The sequence below is a fragment of the Giraffa tippelskirchi genome, chromosome 8 (assembly GCF_054371585.1).
Source record: "Giraffa tippelskirchi isolate mGirTip1 chromosome 8, T2T-mGirTip1v1.2.pri, whole genome shotgun sequence".
NCBI lineage: Eukaryota > Metazoa > Chordata > Mammalia > Artiodactyla > Giraffidae > Giraffa > Giraffa tippelskirchi.
Window position 1 is genome coordinate 153,340,135 of NC_137282.1, and position 24,327 is coordinate 153,364,461.

Genomic DNA, 24,327 nt, shown 5'->3' on the forward strand with positions numbered 1-24,327 from the left:
AAGAGTCCTTTCACACTTTCTGTGTCCCACATTCGTGGTAATGCTTACCCTTCTTTCTGGCTGTTTAAGAATTAAATGGCCAGCGGGTTTCTTTGTGGGTGATAGTGAATAACACTCATCAGTGTGATTTGTTTCACTTTAAAGTTTTAAAGCTACTGGAGTGGAGGTATAATGGATGAGAATTTATTTTGGAGCTCAGGACACTGTGGACTAGAAATGATAAGGAAGAAAGGGAAGGAGTCGAAAGAGATGTCTGGGGGCTAAACAGACTTCCTGGGACTGCTGTAAACAGTAGCCTTGTCCCAGGGCTGCCTGCACAGGTTAAGTTCTGGTCTGCTCTCGCCAGAAATCCGGGGTACAGAGCCAGGAGCCAGGACAGCATCCTCATCTGACTTAAGTCCTTCACATTCTATTCGAGTTTTATTATCTGCGCTTCATGGGGGAGACCAGGGGTAAAATACTCCAAAACAGTGGAGAAGCAAGGGAAAACAAACCAAAAAAAAGGCATGAAGGACTTTGGAAAATCTTTGGTACTTATTTGGTTACATGTTTCATTTTTTAAACTAGCAACCAGATTCAGTATTTTTTAAAGAAAAGACTTTTAAAGTTGCTCTTCATGCCACAGCATTAAGAACACAAGATATGGAGCCGCGTGTTTTTTTTTTAACTACAATTACAATAAATTTATTAATAGGCATTAGAGTTAAAGGGGTTTCCTATTACAACAGAATGAAAACCTGCTGGAAAGCACGGCCACTTTAGCATTCTTCAGCTAATTCTTGCCTTTCACTCGAGGGATGTAATAATAAGAGAGGAATGGTTTGAATGTTTGGACATTATTGTGCGTCCCTCCAATGAGTCTAACTCAGTGGTTCCCAGACTTCTGCGTATGTGAAACTTGCTGTCAAGTGTTGTCTACACAAAATCATGTTTGTGGTGCCTTATGGGAAAGCTCAGGGATTTTCAAAGTGAATTTGAATTATATATGACATTTGTTTAATGTTTGAACTTAACCTCCCACATAAAGACTGACTCTACTATTTTTTATTCGCTCTCTCCCTCCCTCCTTTCCTTACCTCCTTGCCTTTTTTTGGGAATATTTATTGATTTATTTTCAGTTTTTTTAAAATTAATTTTCACTGGTGTATGGTTGCTCCCCAACGCTGTGTTAGTCTCTACTGTACAGCACAGTTAATCAGACACACACACACATGTGTCCCCTCTTTTTTCAAAAAAGGTGAACTTTTTTCTTCCCTTCCTCTTCCCCTCCCTGTTTGGTAGTTTCAATTCTACAGATCTCTGTTTTGTTTTTTTTTTTTGGTGAAATTAAAATAGTGGTGTCAATTTAGATTCAAACCAGAACCTTACTAGCTTGCTGAATATTCAGATCTCTTAGAGAAAATAATGAAAATATGCTGTAAAAGTCTATCTGAATTCCCCATCCTGTGTTCCTACTCAGCTTTCTGTCTTCAGTTCCTCATTTTTAGCTGGAAAAGTGTACCAGCCAAAAGACAGCCAGGTTCTTTGTGAAGCAAAGCGTATCAAACCATCTGTAGATAAAAAAGTAACGTTTTGGCTTAAAAGCCACCTTCTGATGTAAGACAGAATGAAAATTATAATGATGGATAGAGTATATGGTATTGTTATTAAGAATTTGAAAATAAGATTTTCCTATAAATAACTCAAGATATTCCATGTAAGTCAAGACTTATGTGATACAAATATGTGCATTTTCTCAAAAATCAAGAGAAATTAAACTAGTACCCAAGAAGTTGGATTATGAAGTAAGAATGTCAGTGAAAATCCTGAAAGTAATTTAAACATTGACATTGTACATATTTCACTTATATCTGTCATAGAAGATTAATTGTACCCTGCACTTTTGCCATGTGACATCAACCCCATTAATTTATTTCTGTCATTTCTGGTTGGCAAAATTAAAATAATTCAGTCCTATAAAGAACCCTTTTTTGCCATTGTTAAAATTCAGTGGCACAAATGAAAGCTACATCTAAAGTTATTGCCAGAATTTAGGGAAAAAAACCAAACAAACAACATTTTGGCTCAAACAGAAGGTCTTTCAGGCAAACAGTCATGGATGAAAGTGGCAAGAAAAAAATTCAAAAACTCGTAAGTTCAGCATGCACCAAACATTTTCAGACAACCATTTAGTGTCTAAAAATTTCACAGTTTGAAGTGAGTGATAGATACAGAAAACGGGGCATGATGGTTGAGGAAAATAGTGAATTAGGAGCAGTAATAGAAAATTGTAAACAACTTTATCTGAATTTCATCAATTGCTTTTTGCTTACATTCACGATTAGTTGTCTATTGAAAAACAAATGTAGGTGAACATTTAGCTGCTTAAAAAGGAATTAGCTCCTTGAAAGGACAAATGTTCCTGTTGAATTTACCTGAAGAGTAACCCTCAAAACACTACTGTGAAAACACATCAACCTTCACTAGTATGAGTGAAGCAGGATACAAGTAAAATGGGTACAATAAACAGAATTTGGAGAAAAATCCTAGTCTACAGGGTTAATTTTTAAAAAAAAAAATTAATTAATTTGATCCTTCTAATACTGTTTAGACATTTATAACAAAATACATCAAAAATAAGTTCGTGATAAAGCATTCTTTATAGTAAAACCTTTTTGCACATGTTTGATGCTAGTCCTAGAATAGATTTGCTGAGAAGCTGGCTTTTGATCTTACCTGTGTAATACCTAGGTTGCTGCTAAGTCACTTCAGTCGTGTCCGACTCTGTGCAACCCCAGAGACGACAGCCCACCAGGCTCCCCCGTCCCTGGGATTCTCCAGGCAAGAACACTGGAGTGGGTTGCCATTTCCTTCTCCAATGCATGAAAGTGAAAAGTGAAAGTGAGGATGCTCAGTCGTGTCTGACTCTTAGCGACCCCATGGACCACAGCCTACCAGGCTCCTCCGTCCATGGGATTTTCCAGGCAAGAGTACTGGAGTGGGGTGCCATCGCCTTCTCCAAATACCCAGGTAGTATATAAAATTCCCCCCTCCTCAATATTGTTTTCTTCCATAGCTAGACATCTGTGAGAAAGCTCTGAGAAACCACTCTAGACCCGATGATGAGGGTACAGAGGGAAAATAAGCCAAGATTAAAAATTATAATTTCATGTCAAGTGTTATCATCAGACATCTCAAGTATTATATGACTTTAAAAAATAAGTGTTGTGGGCTAAGCGTTATGTGACTCCCTGTCTTATCCAGGTGGGGTTTTCAAACTTTGTTCATTCTGGGAAGGGAGATTTAAAAATAGAAGATGCCTTTCCCCAGTCTGCACATAATTAATACCTGTGTTCCAACTTGGAGCCCATCACTTGCCAAGTTCATTGCTTGTCATCTCCCAGGACTCCTCCGCGGTCCCCTGATTCACGCCTTATTGTTTGTTTACAGGTTTGTCTCCCGGACTAAGGGTGGAGAGCTTTTTTAGGACAAGGACAAATTCTTGTACATTTCCCATGATGCTTTATGCCCTGTGGCCACTCAGACGCTACTCACTGATTTTTTAAAAAATTGCTAGCTAGTAAGTGAAAATAAAAGAGCCAAATGAGGTAAAAACTCAGATCTGAAATGCTAACAACATCATGTAGGAGTGCCGCGAATGCAGGATAAAATGAACTTGCTATTCTAGATCCTGTGGTGGACTAGAAGAAAATCAATGATTGACGCTCGCGTAAAACTTGTCTTGGTCAGCTGAACGTTCCAGAGCAGATGCCAATATTGTAGTTAAATCTGTTCTGGAGATGGAACAAACCAAAAGATTTGAAACAAAAAGAATCACACTGAAATTCTTTGGTCACCATGAGCCATCCACAACGGAAAATGTAATTTGTGAGTTGAGAGTTAGGGTGGGAAACCTAAGTTTATATCCTTTTTAATGGAAAAAATATCCATTCTGCCACTTGTACTGCTTTCTTTTATGGCTCTGCCATTGTTTATTATTATTTGTTATTATTGACTGTTTATTCTCCCACTGCTACATGAAGAATGCAAGGACCATATTTTATTCATAATGTATATCCTTGGGGCCTAGGTACTCAGCAAATGCTGAATGAGGAAATAAGATGTTTCAATTTCCCTAGCAGGGAGCAGGATATATAAAACTGGTGCTAAGACTAACAAGAATTGGTTTCGTATGCTGGTAATTGTGGGTTTAGAAATAAGGAGCTACTATATACATTATTTTTTGAAAAGTATGTTATATACCTGAGTAACTTTCAAAGTAAAAATTACAGTTATGGGGTATTAAGTCTGGCAGGGACCAAAGCTCTATCGCTCAATCCTTTTAAGAGCATCACTCTGCTTTTCTCCATGAGCCGGATAAAAGCTGTTTGTTAGTCAACAGTCTTTTGGAAATCTTAGCTTGTATGTGTTTCCAGCTGATTGTAAGCTCACCTACCCTTCGTACTTTAGTATCAAAGGTGCTGTCATCGTCAGCTTGATGGGGGTAGCCAGGTTGGAGACACAGTCTCTGTGCTGCTATCTGTCTTGATGTTTTCATTCATCACGTAACGCTTTGGTTACATGTTTGGTATTTTGCATATTGAAGACAGTGTGTATGATATCTGAGTTTCTTTTCTCCCCACCCCATCCTGTCATCTTCTTTCCTGGCAGTTCCTGCAGCCAATTTTATATAGCAAAGAAGAGACTTGTTGGTGATCCAGTGGTTAAGAATCCGCCTTGCAATGCAAGAGACATGGGCTTGATCCCTGGTTGGGAGCTAAGACCCGGCATCCCGTGGTGCAACTAAGCCTGAGTGCCACAACTAGAGAGTGCGCCGTGACGCATAAAGCCCCCACATCGTTCAGTGAAGACCCCACATGCTGCAATGAAGACCCGACACAGCCAGATCAATAAGTAAATTAATATTAAAAATAAATAACATAGGGGATTCATCTTCACCTCTCCCTGAAAACTCTTTTCCTGCCTGTCTGTTAGCCCTTCAGGTGTCATGAAGGCTTGAATTTCAAATCCTCAAAACAAATTGAGAATGTGTAACACCTTCCCAGAGGGCTTCCCTGGTGGCTCAGCAGTTAAAAAAAAAAAAAAAAAAATTCCTCCTGCAATTCAGGAGATGCAGGAGACTTGGATTCCATCCCTGGGGCAGGAAGATCCCTGGAGAAGAGCATGGCTACCCACTCCAGTATTCTTGCCTGGAGAACCCTATGGATAGAGGAGCCTGGTGGGCTGTAGTCCACAGGGTCAAAAAAGAGTTGGACACAACTTAGTAACTAAGGGGCTTAGTAACTAAGCCCCTTAGTAACCTTCCCAAAAGGTAAAAGAGAAACTGTGAGTCTGTAGTGAGCAGTATTGACTGCCAAAAGGCCAGTATCGTTATAGAAATGGAGGAGCATCCAGAAGGAGCTTGGTGTTTGGTTCAGAACCTGGGCCCTTAGTACTTCAGAGTAAGGTGACATTATTTGCAGAATTTATAAGATTATTGTGCATTGAAGAAAGGCCGCTGAGAGAGAAATGTAGAATTCTAATGTCTTAGAATTAATTAATATGGCCACAGTTACGGAGGATTATCGCACTGAGGTTGACCTGTTAAAATGCTATTGGTTATTTGTCATTACCAAGAATCTGTACGCTTATATTCCCTGTAAGAACATTGTGTCAAGTCACCAGTCTGTGCAATTCAGACGACCACCTCCACCTCAAACAGACTGATGGTGATTTTATGAATTTAATATCCAATCTTAGAAGCTGTACTTTTTGTTTAAGATTTCAGTAAGAATAGGAGCTGTGTTTTCCATTTACGGTTTTGCTGTTTTGAAATCGAAGTGGAAAGTCTGAGCGGAATTAAGAACTCCATAAAACAGGATCTTTTAACATCTTGGTTTAAGTCATTTTCTTAGAGAGAATTTGTTGAGGAAATTCTCTTATTTCTTTGGTAGACTGATATCTTTTGCTGAGACGGTGGCTATGTCCTGCAATCTGTTTCCCAGACATCTGTTCTGTCATCAGAGTCAGGCTAATAATCACATAGGTATTTGATTTACACCGTGTTAAACCTTGTGATTGAAAGTATTTTTATTAGTGATGTCAAGATAATAAATTGCAGAGAGCTTTCGACAGTTCTTTGTAACAGTCAAGTAGCAGGCTTTGGCCCTTCTAGCAGTGATTGTGAGCTCATTGTCAGGCTTGGGTCGTAGGTCACTGTGGAGCAGCCATGTTTCCGAGGCCTGTGGCTGGGAGTAAGTGTAGTGGGGCCATTAGAAAAGGCCTGTGGTTGAGTTTTGACTTAGAGCTGTTTTAAAACTGCCAGACAGACTGAACTCATGGGAGAGTTTGAGTGAGACCGGCTGTAATGTAAGTGAAATATACACGCATGTTGGAGGCTTCCACCTCAGTGGGAGAAAACAACGGAGGAAAGGAGACAGGACAGAACACCAGGTAGACTTTTGTATGCCGTAGACCAGTGGGTATCAGCCTGGGACCATTTCGAGTCCCCAGGGAACAGTTGGCCGGGTCTGGAGACATTTTTGATTGTCATAACCGGGAGGGGGTGGGTCGTTCTGCTGGCATCTAGTAGGTAGAGGTCCGGATGCTGCTGCTGCTGTTGCTCAGTCGCTCGGTTGTGTCCGACTCTTTTCTGACCCCGTGGACCACAGCACACCAGGCTTCCCTCTCCTTTGGGGTAGGGGTGGGGCATTATTCTGCCTTCACAGAACCCGAAGTATTTTTCAGTGCCACTTTCGCTGACTCGATCTGGAGACCGGAAAAGAAGGTTCACAAAAAGCGTTTGAAATAATCCTCTTTTCAGTGGTATAACTTCACTGTTTTAGAAGCCGTTTTTCTTTTACTTAGTGTGTTGTGACTTCACTCGGAGACACTTGGAGAATGTTGAAAGGAATTGTTTAAAGTGGCAATGACACCTTCCAATAGGAGAGACACCAAGAGGGAAATGAGTAGCCAAGGAAACTCCAGATGAAGGGTTTGAAAACTTGAATGTGCAGCTAGTACTCACCTGGGGATAAGGGGAGATTCAGATTCCTGGACCCCTGGAGCTTGGGTAAGTGGGTTAGGGTGGGGCTCTGGGGGTTGTATTTTTAATGCGTACTCTTGCTTCTTTGGTGGCGCAGATGATAAAGAATCTGCCTGCAATGCAGGAGACCTAGGTTTGATCCCTGGGTTGGGAGGATCCCCTGCAGAAGAGAGAGGCAACCCACTCCATGTATTCTTGCCTGGAAAATTCCATGGACAGAGGAGCCTGGTGGACTATAGTCTGCAAAGAGTCAGACACAATTGAGCGACTAACACAACACACTCCTGTGATACATTTAGCACAAAAGGTTCTTGGATCAGACTCTTAAGAAACACAATGTAAATAACTATTTTAAAATACGTGAATATTTTAATAATTGAGTGTAAAATGAAACTATTGTATAGTACTAATGTTAGAGGACAGAATAAGGAAGTATATTAAGCATAGTAAATTCTTGACATTTCAGTTACATTTTGGGGGATGTGATTTGTTTTTGTCATATTTGAATCCTTATTATATCAAGCCGTATTTATATTCAAAGTATATAATGATTTTGACCCTTGATTGTTCTTGTTAAGACTGTCATCTTCCCTGTGTGATTAATTGTTGTGTTGATATAAATATGATTTTGGCTTACTAATGTTCAGTAAGAACTAATGACTCTTGGGAATGTCAGTAACTCTCTGAGTCCTTTGTAAATCAGATATAACCAAGCTATTATATTACAGGCTTGTATGGAAGCTAAGAGATAACATTTATGAATTTCTTTCTTAAAAAAGATTTTTGTTGCAGTATAGGTTATTTACAATATTGTGTTAATTTCTGCTGTACATCAAAGTGACTCATATATATATTCTTTTTCAAAATCTTTTCAATTCATATTCTTTTCCATTATGGTTTATCAAAGGATTGAGTATAGTTCCCTGTGCTATGGTAGGACCTCATTGTTCACCCATAGTTTGCATCTGGTGGTGGTAGTTTTAGTTGCTAAGTCATGTCTGACTCTTGTCACCCCATGTACTTCAGCCTGCCTGTCTCCTCTGTCCATGGGATTTCCCAGGAAAAAATGCTGGAGTAGGTTGCCATTTCTTTCTCTAGGGCATCTTCCCGACGCAGGGATTGAACCTGGGTCTCCTGCATTGCAAGTGGATTCTTTGCCTGCTGAGCCACCGGGGAAGCCCATAGTTTGCATCTCCTGATCCCAAACTTCCAATCCTCTCCCCCACCCCCACTCCCCCCTTGGCAACTGCACATCTGTTCTTAATGTCTATCAGTCTTTCTGTTTCTTTGGTATATTCATTTATATCATATTTTAGAGTCCACATTTAAGTCATGTTGTATGGTAGTTGTCTTTCTCTTTCTGACTTAGTTCATTTAGTATGATAATCTCTAGGTCCATCCATGTTGATGCAAATGACGTTATTTCATTCTTTTTTATGGCAGAGTAATATTCTGGTGTGTGTGTATATGTATAGGACATCTTTATCCATTCATCTGTTGATGGACATTTAGATTGTTTCCATGTCTTGGCTGTTATAAATAGTGCTGCTGTAAATATAGGCGTGCATGTAACATTTGTGAATTTCTTAACGTAGGGTAGTTGCTCAATAAATGCCAACTTTACAAACAAATTGCTAGAGAATTTTTCTGGGACTTTCATCTTAAGAGTAGAAACTTCAGAGTTCAGAATTCCTATCCATCGAGTCCATAAGGCCTGCCTTTGCTATGGTGTCGCCCCCAATACCTCTCCTGCATAAAATGGTTTCCTCTCTGAAGTCCCATGGTTCTTCTCTTATTCTCTTATTTTATTGCAAAGAGGTTGTACCATTTATACATACTCTCTTCCCAGATGGAGACTAATTTTCCCAAGGCCATGACCCATCGTATCAAATACTTTATACTCCAGATAAGCCCCTGGCAGAATCTCTTTCCAAAGCACTTATTCAGTACATTTGTTGATGGAATGACTACGATTTAGACAATTATGACACCATCTTACAACTTCTCAGATATTGTCTCTCGCTTGTTTGGAAATTGAAAATGTTGCAATGACTTTTGTAAAAACAATTTGAGAATAGTTATTTACTTAGCTTTTTATGTTAATGATGTCACAATATCAAAAATTAGCTAGAGTAAATCTACGTTAACGAGGATGGTTTGTTATCTAGATGACATGTTCCACATGTATCATCCAAATGAACTATAACACTGAGTTGTTGGCAAGTGGTTGTGGTGAGCAGAAGCAGTCATTATACATTACTTGGTAAAATTCATATTCATATCTTGTCAGTTTATAGTGAGCCAGAGATTGAAAATAACAGTTGTTTCTGTTTTAGTAACTGCTTTTAAAAAATATCTCAAATCTTTTTATTTTCTTTAGTTTGACTGCTAGTAGTGTTTTTAATATGTGACCTTTCAAGAAGTAATGAAATGCATCAATGCAGCTTGGCAATGCATAACAGAGCATGCTTCTAGGATTATTTTTAATGATTAAAAGTCAAGTTGAACTTAAAAAAAAAAAAGACCTAAAATACCGATGAGCCAAGTAAACCCAGAAAGAAATCTATGAATGAAATGTGGGTTCCTGGCCCTTTGTGTATTCGCCATGTCTATTTTCTCCAGATTTCTTCTTTCTTGCCCATTCGCCACGAAAGGGGAAAGGTGATGGGGAATCTCAGAGTATGTTTTATTGGTTTTTTTTTTTTTTTCTCTTTTTGTTTTTGGTCTGAGGTCCCTCCGAGTTTGTCCCATCGGTGTATTTTTTTGCACTCCCCTTTCTCTTCACTGATGGTTTGAAGAATGTACTATAGTTGTCCGTGGTTTTGGGTTGGGGGGGTACAGCCATCAGACCTGAGTTATCTAGAGGCAGCTTTGATGGTGATCTGGGAAGGTGAATGGTGGAACATGAGAACGGCCGGAAATCTCAATGGCAGAGTGGGAGAGCTGGGTGAGAACAGAGGCAGCAAGGCTGGAGGGATGGAAAGGGAAGAAGTCAAGTCGTGTAACCAGGAAGTAGAACAGGTGGAATTTGGTACAGCTCCCGAGAGTCATATGAGGGAAGGTGGAGGTGTGGATGCTGGCTGTTCCCAGTTTGGGCAACTCAGTGATGTCAGGAACCAGAAGTAGCTTAGTGGATCTGTAGACATGATGGGCCCCCAGACTGTCACCTGTGACCCAGCATTGCTTGCCTTCTCTCCTTCATGACCCTTTAGCTTACCCCTTCTTGGTTGGGAACCATGGCTAATGGGACCTTCAGCTTCTGTTGGGTGGCCTTGGGTGTCAGGTGCTTAAAAGTGACAGCAGGGGCGTGTGGGCACCACTGATAGAAATGTAGAGGCGTAAGAGAAGTGTTAGTCTAGAGCTGTCCTAGTGCCTAATATGAAAGGCAGGATAAAAATGTTTGCTAAACTAAAATTACTCGCTTCAGATTTCAAGAGCCATGGAAGAAGTTTAGTATTTACCGGCTAGGAACATCGGCCCTTCACTTAGTAATGCCTGATTCAGAGAACTTTCTTTTGTGGTACAGCCCACTGAGGGGCTTCTACCAAGATAGAAAAAGAGAACAGTGCTTCCTAAACTATAATTACTTCAACGTTGCCATAAGTAAATATTTTAAATATACGAAAATGGCAACATCAGGAAATATGACTAAGAAGTCAAAATGTGACACACCCTCTTGCCCCCACCTTTGTGGTTGTTGAAAATTTCCACCAAGAATGATATATGCAAAGAAGGTTAAGGTCAGACTGTGAAGTTTCATAGCAAGGCCAGCATTTTCATGGCCTTTAATTTTACAAAATAAAAATCCAGTGATGTACCTTACAAATGGGAGTCCAGTATTTAAGTTAGGTAAGCTGTCATCGTAATTAGATATGAGCCGTTATGGTGGCTTTCCTTTCTTAACCTCTGTACAGAAGTTTGGTATGGCAACAAAGCAAAACAAAACAGAACAAGACACAGGTCTGCTCCTAACTGTGTTCCTTGCAAATACACAAACCTTGAATTTACTTGGTTTGTCTGAGAGAAAGAGGAGTTTGGGAGGAGAAGGAAAAAATCTCATGAGTTGGACACAGTATTGAAGGACTTTTGTTACCATCACTTGATCTGATTGTGTCATTTTATACAAAGTGTGTAGCATAATGCTGAGAGAATGAACTGAATTCTTCTGTATCTTGTCGTCCTTGACCCATGGACTTCTAAATATTACTGAACTTCCCAAGTGGCACAGTGGTAAAGAATCTGCCTGCCAATGCAGAAGTCGCAGAAGACTTGAGTTCAATCCCTGGGTGGGGAAGATCCCCTGGAGAATGGAATTGCAGTGCAGTCCAGTATTCTTGCCTGGAGAATCCCAGGAACAGTGGAGCCTGGTGGGCTACAGTCCATGGGGTCGCAGAGTCAGACACGGCTGAGCACGCACGAACTTTAGTAATCAGTATCCTTTCTCTGGCAGTAATTCCCCAAATCATGAAACACTCTAATCACTTTCCTGCTGCAAAGTGAAGAGGTGCTCAGTGAGTTGGATATTTTAGTATTCATTGAAAAGCTCCATGGCAGATTGTGGCATTCATATTGGAAACAGAGATGTATAGAACATTTTAGTGGGGCGTGGGGACTACCAGATATGGGTGTCATTAAGAATGGCTGAGCATTTAGAAAGGTCAAGACACAACTGATCCATGGATTCTAAATTGTACTCCAAATCCATCTTTCTTTTTTATTTTTATTTTTTGCCACGAGTTAGTGTATATTATCTTTCTTTCTTCTAAAATCACTTCACATTAGGATGGAGTCTCACAGATAAACTGTCATGGAGCTCCTCAGTGAATACCATAGATTGTACTATAGACTAATTACTCTCTTTCAAAATACCTAAAACTTCTGGTTGAGTGTACTGCTAATTTTGTTTAATCTTGGGACTGAAGGAAAAGATGTTTAAAAATAAAATTGTCGTAAAAATGCATTCCTATGTTCTTCACTGTTCATCCAAGTGAGGAGAAATAGAAGCAAACATGATATTTTGTGTTCTGCACTGTGGGAAGTGTTGTGAGAGATTCTCCAGAAAGTCTCAAGAACAGTCGCCATCTACTAATAGTTGTCAGAGATGTTGCTGTTGTTCAGTTGTTCAGTCGTGTCTGACTCTCTGCCATTCCGTGGGCTGCAGCATGCCAGGCTCCTCTCTGCTCCACCGTCTCATGGCGTTTGCTCAAATTCATGTCCATTGAGTTGGCTGACGCTGTCTAACCATCTCATTCTCTGCCAACCTCTTCTCCTTTTACCTTTAGTCTTTCCCAGCATCAGGGTCTTTCCTAGTTAGTCGGCTCTTCGTATCAAGTGGTCAAAGTATTGGAGCTTCAGCTTCAGCAATGAATATTTAAGGTTGATTTCTTTTAAGATTGACTAGTTTGATCTCCCTGCAATCCAAGGGACTCTAAAGAGTCTTCTCTAACACCACAGTTTGAAACCATCGGCACTCAGCCTTCTTCACGGTCCAACTCACACATCCATACATAACTACTGGAAAAACCACAGCTTTGACTATATGGACCTTTGTCAGCGAAGTGTTATCTCTGCTTTTTAATACACTGTCTAGGTTTGTCATAGCTTTTCTTCCAAGAAGCAAGTGTCTTCTAAGTTCATGGTTTCAGTCATTGTCCACAGTGATTTTGGAGCCCAAGAAAATAAAATCTGTCACTGTTTCCTCTTTTTCCCCTTCTATTTCCCATAAAGTGATGGGACCAGATGCCATGATCTTTGTTTTTTGAATGTTGAGTTTTAAGCCAAGTTTTTCACTCTCCTCTTTCACTTTCATCAAGAGGCTCTTTAGTTCCTCTTAACTTTCTGCCATTAGAGTGATATCTGCATACCTGAGGTTATTGCTGTTTCTCCTCGCAATCTTGATTCTAGCTTTTGATTCATCCAGCCAGGCATTTCGCATGATGTACTCTGCATATAAGTTAAATAAGCAGGGTAACAATATATAGCCTTGTCGTACTCCTTTCCCAATTTTGAACAAGTCCATTTTTCCATGTCCAGTTCTAACTGTTGCATCTTGACCTGCATACAGGTTTCTCAGGAGGCAGGTAACGTGGTCTGGTATACCCATCTCTTTGGGAATTTTCCACAGTTTGTTGTGATCCACACAGTGAAAGTTTCTGTCCGTCAAAGAAAGAGACTCACACAAATGGAACCATGTCACCCATCATCAGGCAGTACATAGGAGATCCATATTGATGGGGGTCCCTGCTAGAGGCCTTTTGAAGACAGGAAGAGCTGGACTAGCTCTGGAAGTGGAGATGTCTTGAGCTGGGCATTGGAGAATTACTAGGACTCATCTAGAAAGTTGGTATTCAGTATGTTTTGATTGATTCTGAATTAGCAGAAGAAAGGGGATTGATGTGCAAAAAGTAATGGGCAGAGGTTATAGTGACCTGAGGGAACTAAGGGTTTAGAAAGCATTTGAAGAGAATGATCTTATCTCCCTTGCCTTACTGGGGTGCCTTAGAGATGACGGGCATTTCACTGCCCTGTTTAACACATTTTAATTCCAGAGGAATGGAGAGGGAATAGAGCCAAGGGCACCTTGGGTCTTGCTCCCAGAACATCATTATATGTGCTCTATGCTCCAGCCTCATGACCTTTTAGGCATCAAAAGATTGGACTTCACAGCATCCTGCTTATGTGGCTTTTGAATGAGACTTCATTTTCCACGGGATGACCCTTCCACTTTGGGAGGCAAAAGAATATTCCTGCTTTGTGCATTTATTGGGGTGGCCTCTGAGCCAATTCATTGAGCACCTCTTCACTTTGCAACAGGAAAGTGATGAAAGTGTTTCATGATTTTGGGGATAACTGCCTGCAAAAGAATCTGGATTACTGAAGTCCGTGTGTGTGTGCCCAGTCGTGTCTGACTTTTTGCGACCCCGTGGAGCCACTAGACGCCTCTGTTTTGAGGATTTTCCAGGCAAGTATACTGGAGTGGGTTGCCATTCCCTCCTTGAGGGGATCTTCCCGATCCAGGGAACTAACCCAAGTCTCCTGTATTTCAGGTGGATTCTTTACTGCTGAGCCACCTGGGAAGTTCAGTAAATGATTAATTGGAAATGAGACAACATAGTGAAGACTGGAGAGATCCTTTGGTGTCAGACAGATACAGATAGAGGTTAAAGTCCTGAATCTGTCTCTTAGTTATTTAGCCCTTTGAATACGTTATTTAGCCCCATTCAACTTCATTTCTTCATTTATTAAAAATGGGAAAAGGGAATATATGTATACATATAGCTGATTCGCAGTGCTGTACAGCGGAAACTATCACAGCATTATAAAGCAATTATACTCCAATTTAAAAAAGAAAAAACAATAAGAAAGTGTCAGCCACTTAGGATGGTTGTCAGGCTTAAAGAGATAATTTGAAAGTTTAATACTGAAATATTAGCTATTATTATTATTACATGTGTACATTGACACCCAAAGATAACCAGTGTCGTTTAGTAGTTCTTAAAGAGATAATGGTTTATAACTGCATAGTGCTAAGCTAAGTGTTAGTTGCTCAGTCGTGTCCAACTCTTTGCAACCCATGGACTGTAGCCTACCAGGCTTCTCTATCCATGGAATTCTCCAGGCAAGAATACTGGAGTGGGTTGCTACTCCCTTATAACTACATAGTTACTTCATTAACTGATTTCATGAAATAGGCCTTTCTGAATCTCTTTCAGGGTACTTAAAAAGTTGATTGTTATTTGTTAAAACAAATCCTTCCTAGATTATTAAGGCCTCGGTTGGAAGAAAGTGTTTGCCAAAAGATTCTAAAGTGTACACTTTTCACAGATTCCTACCTGGGAGAATCCAAGTAACCAAATGTTTTCTTCATGGTCAATCCTGTCCAACTGACCCCTCACGGTTTATGCCATGACTGTGAATCAACAGACCTTGTTTAGGGTCACAGAATCCTAGGATAGGAAGGAAATGATGTTCTGTGCTTTTCTTCTGGGAGGGATCTTCAGAACTTAGTCTCCTTAGTCAGCAGTTCTTGCTTTGAGAACCTCCAAGACCTTTTTGGGTGGGTGAGAGAGGTCTGCAGGGTCAAAACTATTTTTATAATAGTACTGGGTATCCATTCCTGCTCTCTCACAGGTGTATAGAAGAGTTTTCCATAGCTGCATGATGTGTGATGATGTTGTATAGTGAACACTGCTCGAAAGTCTGCGTTAAGTCAGTGAACTCATTTTATTTTCCAGTGACCAGTGCATGGGGGTTCCCAGGTGGCGCTAGTGGTAAAGAATCTGCCTGCCAATGCAGGAGATGCAAGAGACACAGGTTTGATCCCAGAGTTGGGAAGACCCCCTGGAGTAGGAAATGGCAACCGACTCCAGTGTTCTTGCCTGGGAATTTCCATGGACAGAGGAGACTGGTGGGCTACAGTGCAGGGGGTCGCAAAGAGTCAGACATGACTGAGCGACTGAGCAGGCACGCGTGCACAACCAGTGCATGATGTTATGAAACCACACATGGAAAAGGATCCATCCAAAGTGCAAGGCAAACCGATGGATGTTAATAGAACCGAGTACAGGGAGTTCATTGGTAAGTTTCAGATCCCACTTTGCTACCACCCTTTAAGAAACTAGCCCTTGCTGAGTTTTGCTGTAGCCCTAAAGGAGAACTTCCACCATTAGCTGGAAATGAAGGCTGGATTTTCTCCCTCTGTTTCAACCAAACAGCATATCACGGCAACTTGAATTCAGAGACATTTTTGAGAATTTAACTGTTTTCTGTGAACCCAGACATTAAAGAGATTTGTGGAATTGAAAATCAGTCTCACTCTTCTCACTAACTTTTTTGTGTTGAAAAAATATGGTTATTTTGCTGTTTCATGTAAGATGCAGTGGGTACCTTGTTACTTAAGCTAAATGAATTAACACAGATTTTAAAATTCAGTTTTCATTTTTAATATAAATATCATTAAAGGTAATCTATGTCATTAAAAGTGCTTTGGGGTCCTCAACATATTTTATGAGTGTAAAGAGGACTTGAGACCAAAATCTTTGAGAAGCCCTGGCCTCGTGTGTTGTTTACCGGGGTGTATTCTTGTTGCATCTATACTGGTTGCCTATTCGAAAAAAGTATTCTGTTGCCAATATATTTTGGACCAAGATGCATGCTTTGTCCCCTCTTAGAGCTTTATCATCGGAGAAGGCGATGGCACCCCACTCCAGCACTCTTGCCTGGAAAATCCCATGGACAGAGGAGCCTGGTAGGCTACAGTCCATGGGGTCGCTAGGAGTCGGACACGACTGAGCGACTTCGCTTTCACTTTTCCCTTTTTCTCTTTTATTTTTAGTATAACGGAATGTCCCACAATGAACTCTTTTCAGCTCATTAAACCACACTGACTAATTATCATATAGGTTACCCTCTCCCCATTTTTCAAAAATAAAAAGCAGTTTTTCTCGGGTACTTTCCTTAAAATTCATGCTTTATTTAGAGGAAGGCCCAAAGAAATTCACCACCTTATCTCCTTGCCTCTCTTTTTAAAAGGAAAACTACTCATACTTTCGTGTAATAAACTATTTTGCTTATCATCTTTGAAGCTGTTTTGAACTTCTGTTTCCAAACTCATATGTTTTAAAACTATTTTAAGCACGTCTTTGTGCTAATTGGTAGCATCCGTTCCCTGTGTCCTAAAACAAAGTAATCTCCCCACACAAATTGTCCAAACTGCAGATCAAGTCCCAGCAGCCTAGCAGAGGAGCTGTTACTACTGTTTGGTATTTTTAAATGGCAAAAGATACCTTTGGTGATGTGTCTCATGCCCCTTTATAAAACACAGGTGCTTTTTGTAACAGATTTGTAAATGGCAGTGGGTTTTGTTGTATTTCTTTTTTATGACACTTTCTTTCCAGTTCTTTGGCTCCCATTGGTGGTGGGCACAATCCTAAGAGTTTTAACAAAAGAAAAGCATTACACAGTGTGGTTGGGGGAACGTGCTGCTGGCTGCAACTACATGGTGTTTTCCTCCTGGAAAGTAAGAGTGATGGATTAGCCAGCAGCAGCCCTTTCTGACAACAGTGACATTCTAAATTTGTGTTGAGGCAAATGTTCAGAGGTCACTTCTTTCTCTTTCTGTATTTCACATGTCTTTGTCAGGGAAAGAATGGGAATGTCTTAATGTGTACAATAATTAAAGGGACAACAGCCTTTGGATTTTATACAGTTCAAGAGCTATCGTTTTTAATATTCTGGTCTTGCCAGTTCCTACTTAAAAACTTAATATTGTTGGCATCCTTAGTGACTTTATGTTGCCAACTCAAAATTTATTTTCCCTTATTATTTAAAAAATTCAAGCAGAATTTACTGTGACTATCTTATTCAGTATCTTGTTCTTTTCCTTACCACTTTAGTAGTTTGAGAGAGAACTCTTTACATGTTCAAAGGGACCACATTCAGTCTATAGGAATATTTTAGAGTGTTAGGAAACTGTACTGGAAATTCTTTGATAGTTAAATCAGCTAGTTAACCGGATTGAAATTAACCAGCCTAAGGTTACTGTTCAGACGGCAAGAGGCTGCTTTTATCTCTTCTTTGACAGGTGAGTATAGATTGTAGTACAGTTGGGTTTCCCTGGTGGCTCAGATGGTAAAGAAACTGCCTGCAATGTGGGAGACCTGGGTTCGATCCCTGGGTTGGGAAGATCCCCTGGAGGAGGGCATGGCAACCCACTCCAGCATTTTTGCCTGGAGAATCCCCATGGACAGAGGAGCCTGGTGGGCTATAGTCAATGGGGTTGCAAAGAGTTGGATATGACTGAGCGACTAAGCACAACGTAGTTGGGATAGCAAAGACTGAAGAATTGTAAAGCTATGTGGTAGCTTAAGAAATCTGATGAATATGCGTATGGACCATTGTTTGTATGAACTATGTGATGTTAGCACTTTTTGCAGTAGAAAGTCAAATTTCAGGTTTGTACATTCATAGCAGGAGAATAGGTTATTCTAGAGGAGTCTTGACATGTGGTCATTAAGAGCCAAAGCTCTGGAGTCAGATGACCTGGGCTTGATTCTTGCCCAATCACATATGTGTGATCTTGGGCAAGTGATGTAGCTTCTCTGTGACTCAGTGTCTCCAACTGTAATAAGTCATGTAAAATTTCTAGACAGTGTCTTGTGCATCATAACTGTATTAGTTATCTATTCCTGTGTAACAAATTACCCTAAAACTTCGTAGCTTCAAGTAGCAAAAACTTACTATCTCACAATTCCATGAGTAAGAATCAGGGCACACCTTAGATGGGTGTCTCTGGCTCAAGGCCTCTCATAAGTTTACAGTCAAGCCATTAGCCCAGGCTAATGTGAAGGATCAGCTACAGTCTCATCTGAAGGGTGGAGGCAGGCTGTGTGTGCTTGGGATCTGCTCCCAAGTTCACCCACACAGATGCCAGCAGGCCACATGGGCCCCTACACAGGATGGCTTCAACAGTCTGGCAGTTGGCTTCCCCCAGATTAAGTAATCCAGGAGAGAATGCAAGAGGGTACCCAAGATGGAAGCCACAGTCTTGTAGCCTCGCCTTGGAAGTGACATTCCCTTACCTCTGCTTCACTCTGTTTGCTGGAGTCGCTCAATACAGTCCGCACTCAGGGGAGAGGATTATAATAAGGACATGAATACCAAGGGGTAGGATAGCTGGGCACCATCGTCTTGGACGCTGCCTGTAACAGTAACTCATGCTTTCACGTGTATCTTCTATTCTATCTACGTGTCTGTGAATTCCAAACACCCACATCCAGGTGTCTACCTGATAGCTCACTAGGAGGTGTAATAGGCATCTTAAGCTTAACATGGAAAAATGGACCTTCCTGACACTTGCTTTTTCCATTTTTTTCCATCTTGGTGAATGGCAGCTCTATTCTTAGAGATGATTGGGTCAAAAATTTGGAAAGATCCTTTACTCTTTTCTTTCTCTTCTACCACTTGTTGACTTGACCTTCACCATGTGTCCAGAATCACACCAGTTCTCACAGCCTTCTCTTCCAGTGTCATCACCTTGGTCCATGGATCGAGCGTCTCACCTGAATTTTTGCAGTCGCCTAAGTGGACTCTGTGTTTTAAGCCTTGCCTCCTTAGAATCTGTTCTTCAGACAACACATAGAAAGATCCCTTAAAACCTAAGGCAGATCATTATCCTGCTCATTTCAAAATTCTCTAGTGTCTTTCTATTTTAAGGTAAAAAAGCCAAAGTCTTTACAGTGGCCCCCTAGGCCTTTTGTGATTGTAACATTATTCTTTTTGTGTGTTACTCTATAAAAGGTTGTCATTATACATAGTAAATATGATATTAATCTATGTCTGGGTAAACACATCTTAACATGTTTAATTTACCTAGAATTTATTTTTTATACTCTTTTTTATTTTTTTTTAAATTATTTAATTGGAGGATAATTGCTTTACAATATTGTGATGATTTTGGGCATGCATCAACATGAATCTGCCACAGATATACATGTGTCACCCCATCCTGAACCCTCTCCCACCTCCCGCCCCACCCCATCTCTCAGGTTGTCTCAGAGCACTGGCTTTGAGTGTCCTGCCTCATACATCGAACTTGCACTGGCCATCTATTTTACATATGGTAATATACATGTTTCAATGCTATTCTCTCAAATCGTCCCACCCACGCCTTCTCCCACTGAGTCCAAACTTCCTTTCTTTACATCTGAGTCTCCTTTGCTGCCCTGCATGTAGAATTGTCGTTACCGTCTTTCTGTTTTGTGAATGGTGTAAGCGAGTGATCTGACTCTTCTCAAACGGAAAGCTAATCTGCCCAGCACGATCGATCGATAGACAACACTCGTTCCCCATCAAGGGGTTATTCCACCGTGAACCCATTACTCACCTTCTATGCAATCTGTGTCTGATTGTTGGGATTTAGGATTAAAATGAATCTTAATGGATCATATAAGATAAAATTGTGTTTGTGGAAATTGAATTATCCCTGGGAATTCATTATGGAGAGCCCTTACTTAGGTCCCTTTATTTGATAGATAAGGAGCTAATTCTGCATAGGAGATTATGACTTAAATTTAAAAATAGACTAAGCTGCAAAACTCAGATTAAAAAAAACAAAACAAAAACTCATGGCTTTTAGACCACTGCTTTTGAGTCATGTTGATATACTATACTTTGTTGCTGCTGCTTATAACTGTTCAGAAAATTATCACAAAATGCTTATCACATTTTAAAACCCTGTAAGGATATCATCTAGGGTGAAATCCCTGTTTCTGTAGCTAGCTTTTAGTGTTCAGGCATATCAATGAATGCTCTAGGCCTCGGGTGTTCCTTTTGTCTTTCTGGACTTTTGGTCTTATCTCTGTTTATAACTTCAACCAGCAAGCAAGAATGGGCAGGCAAAGGAGATTAAACTCAAGCCAGTTTGTTTTGTGGGTGATTAGCAGCACTGCTGAAAAGTTTTGCTGAAGGAGGAAAGTATATTACAATTCTTGCTTAAAAGGAGGAGTGTAGAATTTTCAGTGGTTTTCTTTTGATATAAATGGTTTCATGCTCGTTGCACTATGTGTAATTGAGGGTCAGCTATAAAACACAAAATGAATCACTTCCAAGTTCTTCACATCTACAGAGATAAGAATGGAAAATCTTGTCACTGAGATGAGTCCTTTTTTCTTTTCTCTCCTCTGCAAATAGTCTAAACCTTACTCCTCTGAACACCTGGTGTTTGAAGCCAGAGATAGGGCCCTGAGCTAATAATGGAGACATATCGCCTCTCCTAGATCACTTGGCTGTACTTGGTGACAAGAATATAATCCAGGAATGAATTTCTTTACACAAAAATAAAACAGAGAAAGAGAAAGAATCCTACGAGAAAGTATTGTGCTTCTGGTAAACTTTTCAAACCAACATATTACATTGTATTCAGTGGCATTATTATGCCCATTAAGAGTCAGAGGGCGTGAGTGATTAAATCCAGAGTCTAGTCAAGGCACAGATTAACTTGCTGTGTGACTTTAAGAGGTCCTTCATGCTCTCTGGGTCAGCAGCTTTATTTGCAGAAGAATCTTGGACTAGATGACAAAGACACTTCTAGTTCTAAAATACCAGTACATAAAGCTGGTAACAAGAGAATTGCAGCAGTTTATTTTTAGTAAAAGAAGATTGATACCAGCCAGTAACTCTCAGTGGGCTTGCTTAAATCCTTCTCTCTTCCAAATTCTGTTTTTACCAAAACGGTAAACTGAAGACAGTTTGTCATACTTTGAACTTCCTGGCTGGTGATGATTTGTATCAATATGTTACTGTTACACATTTGAGTGGGAGCTGAGTTACATTTCATGAAAACTGCTCAGAAAACTAATAAAATCATTACAACCTCACTTTCAGTGGGTATTGATAGCATCAAGAAAAATAAAAGAGCCTTGGCCATTTTCAGGCATTTGCTCTTCCAGCTAGACTGAAAATATAATGGCTTTACACTCAACTCACTTGTTTAAACATTAACCAAAGTGGCTTTCTCCTCCTCCTCAAAATGTTGAAGCGCCAACATGAATTTAACCAGCAGTCCACACCCCCCACCCAAGTCCTCTTAAAAAAACATGGAGTATTCTATAAAGTAATAGCTTCAGAAGGCTTTCAAGGAATTGATTATTCACACAAAAGCCTAGTGAGGCGCAGAAAGTATATGCTGTCTCTTACAACTGGGTCAGAGCGTGGTGAGCTCCTTGATTCAGGACCTTTGGAGATTCAGAGGGTTTCCAGTTACAAGTGGGGTGCAGTCACCATAGTTAGAGAACGGGGTGACAGCCTTCCAATGGGCTTTCAGAATAGATGAGGAAGAGCTCAGAAAAGGCTCAGAAAGGGTGCAGACATCTTTTGAGGATCGTTTCCAGGCTCTCAAATGGCTATTGTCAAAGAACAAACGGGGGAGAGGGGGGAGGTTTGACTAAGCATCCGAAGAAGCTCGAACAGCACCCTGTGACCAGTGAGCCTTGGAAGCTCACAGCCCAGTGGAGAACTTCTCTGAGTGACTTGTCACACACAGTTCTAATGTGTGGGCTTTATCAGCTGCTCTGAGTGGGGTTTAAGAGGCATGCATATTTTACCCATTCATTACATATTCAGTGTGTGAAGTAAATGCCGCTTTCCAGCTTGGGTGGAGAAGGTTATTTATCAAGATAGACCAAGTCAGAACGAAAGCCCATCAATTACCTGTTTGGAGCGCAAAATGGAAAATGTCCTCTCTCTCACACTTTGCCATTTCTGTTCAATCCTAGTAGTCCTTCGTTGAAAACTACTAATATTAGCTCCTTCAATTTGAGTCTTTCATGGGCAGAATCAGATGAATTTTAATTCAAAACATAACTTTCTCCACTTTCTGCCCTCAAGAACTGCACGTCAGTATCTCTGTTTCAACATCACAAATTCTTCTTTAATTTCTTATTTCAGTTAGTAAACTTGAAATCTTGCAAGCACATTACCAGCGGTAAGTGTCCTAAGATGCAGCACCTATCAAGTAGGGGCTTTGTTGTCTTTCCCTTCCCCCCCACCACACCCTCCCCATCACCGGCATTTCAAAGTACCATATGGAGATCAGTTGTGTGATAGATTCGTTCTGGTAATTAACATGCTTGTTTGAGGTTATAAAATATACATCTGAGAAAGGCCAGGGATTTCCCCCTGAATATCAACGAACTGCTTGAAGTGGCATTTATTTTTCATTCTGACTTGGTGTTGTGTTTTGTTTTACTGCAGCATTCTGGAGCAAAATGAAAGAGCTGATGTCGAGGCCTCCCAAGTAGTGCTGCTACAGACCATGAACAAGAGAGAAGGAGGAGACCTCAGCCTGCACGAACGATCCTGAAACACAAATGGTCTTGGGTAAGTCATCCGAAGGGCTTGGCATTCACCAGCTGTAAATTTCATCCATCATCGTTGGTTTGGTGTCCCAGGACATCTTATTCAAGTTCTCTACAGCCCGAGCAACAGGATGTTGAGGAAATGTTAATCGAGTGCTGGAGAGCCGAAAGAACAATGAAGTTGACTTACTGTGTTCATTTCTGAAATTTGCAGAAGAGTAGGATTTGAGCAGAATGCATTGGTGGCTAGGAAAGACCAGAAAGAACCAAACTAAACACCTAGGCAACAAACTTTATCTTCCATGTATTGCATTTCAGTGGAGAGAATATTGGATTAATCACATGAGAGATGGTAGATTCAGTCTAGTGGCACATTTGGTATCCTTTAAGTGAAGTATTGGGATGAGCAAGGTGAGAGGCATTGTGAGTTTCCAGAGCCTATTCAACAGGATCTATTGTGAACCTTTTTTAAAAAAATATTTATTTATTTATTTGGCTGCATTGGGTCTTAGTTGTGGCATGTGGGGTCCTCGTTGTGTCATGCAGGGTCTTGCATTGGCTTAGTAGTTGTAGCCCAAGGACCTAGTCGCTCTAGTGGCATGTGGGATGTTAGTCTTCTGACCAGGGATCAAGTCTGCATCCGCTACATGGAAGGTGGATCCTTAACCACTGAGCCACCAGGGAAGTCCCTATTGTGAGGGTGCCCTGGAATGACAGTCTTGGTTTGGGGGTGGGGGGGTGGGGATGGAATGCAAATGTGCCAAGCTATAAATAAATAATAAATTCCAGACTCAACACCAAAATAATGTGGACTTCCAAGGAAGTTTTATCAGCCTACTTCAGTGTATTTCTTGGAAACAAAGGCCTCAGACGGAAGCCCAGTTCTGCTCACGTATCTTGGACACGTTCTGCTCATGTATTGGACAACTTATCCACCCTCTTGGAATGAGTCACCTGTAAAAACACCACTGTCTTGAGGGTGTCCAGGGTGGTTTGCAAATGTGAAATTCCACAGTTCACTCTAGTGAAGTTAATGAAATAATTATACCCTTTGATTCTTGCTTCTCTGAATTTATGGTGTGCCCTTGGCAAGTCATCATCGGCAGGGGGCTCACTGGATCAGCCACTGTGAAGAAAAGGGTGCAGGCACCTGGGGTTGCTCCTTCCTTCTGTTTGGTGACACAGCCCTTTGGACGAGCAGGCTTTGCAGTGTCTGGCTCATAATTTATTCCCTTGCAGCATTAAAGAAAACATGGCGTAGTGTTCTATGAATATAATCTTAGAATAAACGAGATAGGTTGCTTTTGAATTCTTATCCTCTATTTTTCTCTTGGAGATCTAACTTCTTCCTTCTCTGTGCTCGCTGTCACTGTGTCATGGGTTTTCTGCCAGTCCTTTAACCCCACAAAGCCCCAAACTTTGTTTCACGTTGAATGGAATTTATGATTT

General features: G+C 40.7%; 1 protein-coding gene across 14 annotated transcripts in view; it reads left to right on the forward strand.

Moving 5' to 3' along the window:
* Positions 1-24,327, forward strand: part of ATXN1 (ataxin 1) — a 451,903-nt gene that overhangs the window by 129,921 nt on the left and 297,655 nt on the right. For 9 of the 14 annotated variants that reach the window (XM_081518165.1, XM_081518153.1, XM_081518161.1 and 6 more), the window contains exons 1-2: positions 6,195-6,432; positions 22,775-22,900. The gene's annotated coding sequence lies outside the window, so the exon portion shown is untranslated. Of the gene's footprint in view, positions 1-6,194; positions 7,052-22,774; positions 22,901-24,327 lie in introns of those variants that run through there. The other 5 variants (XM_081518163.1, XM_081518154.1, XM_081518164.1 and 2 more) reach the window with 3 other exon arrangements.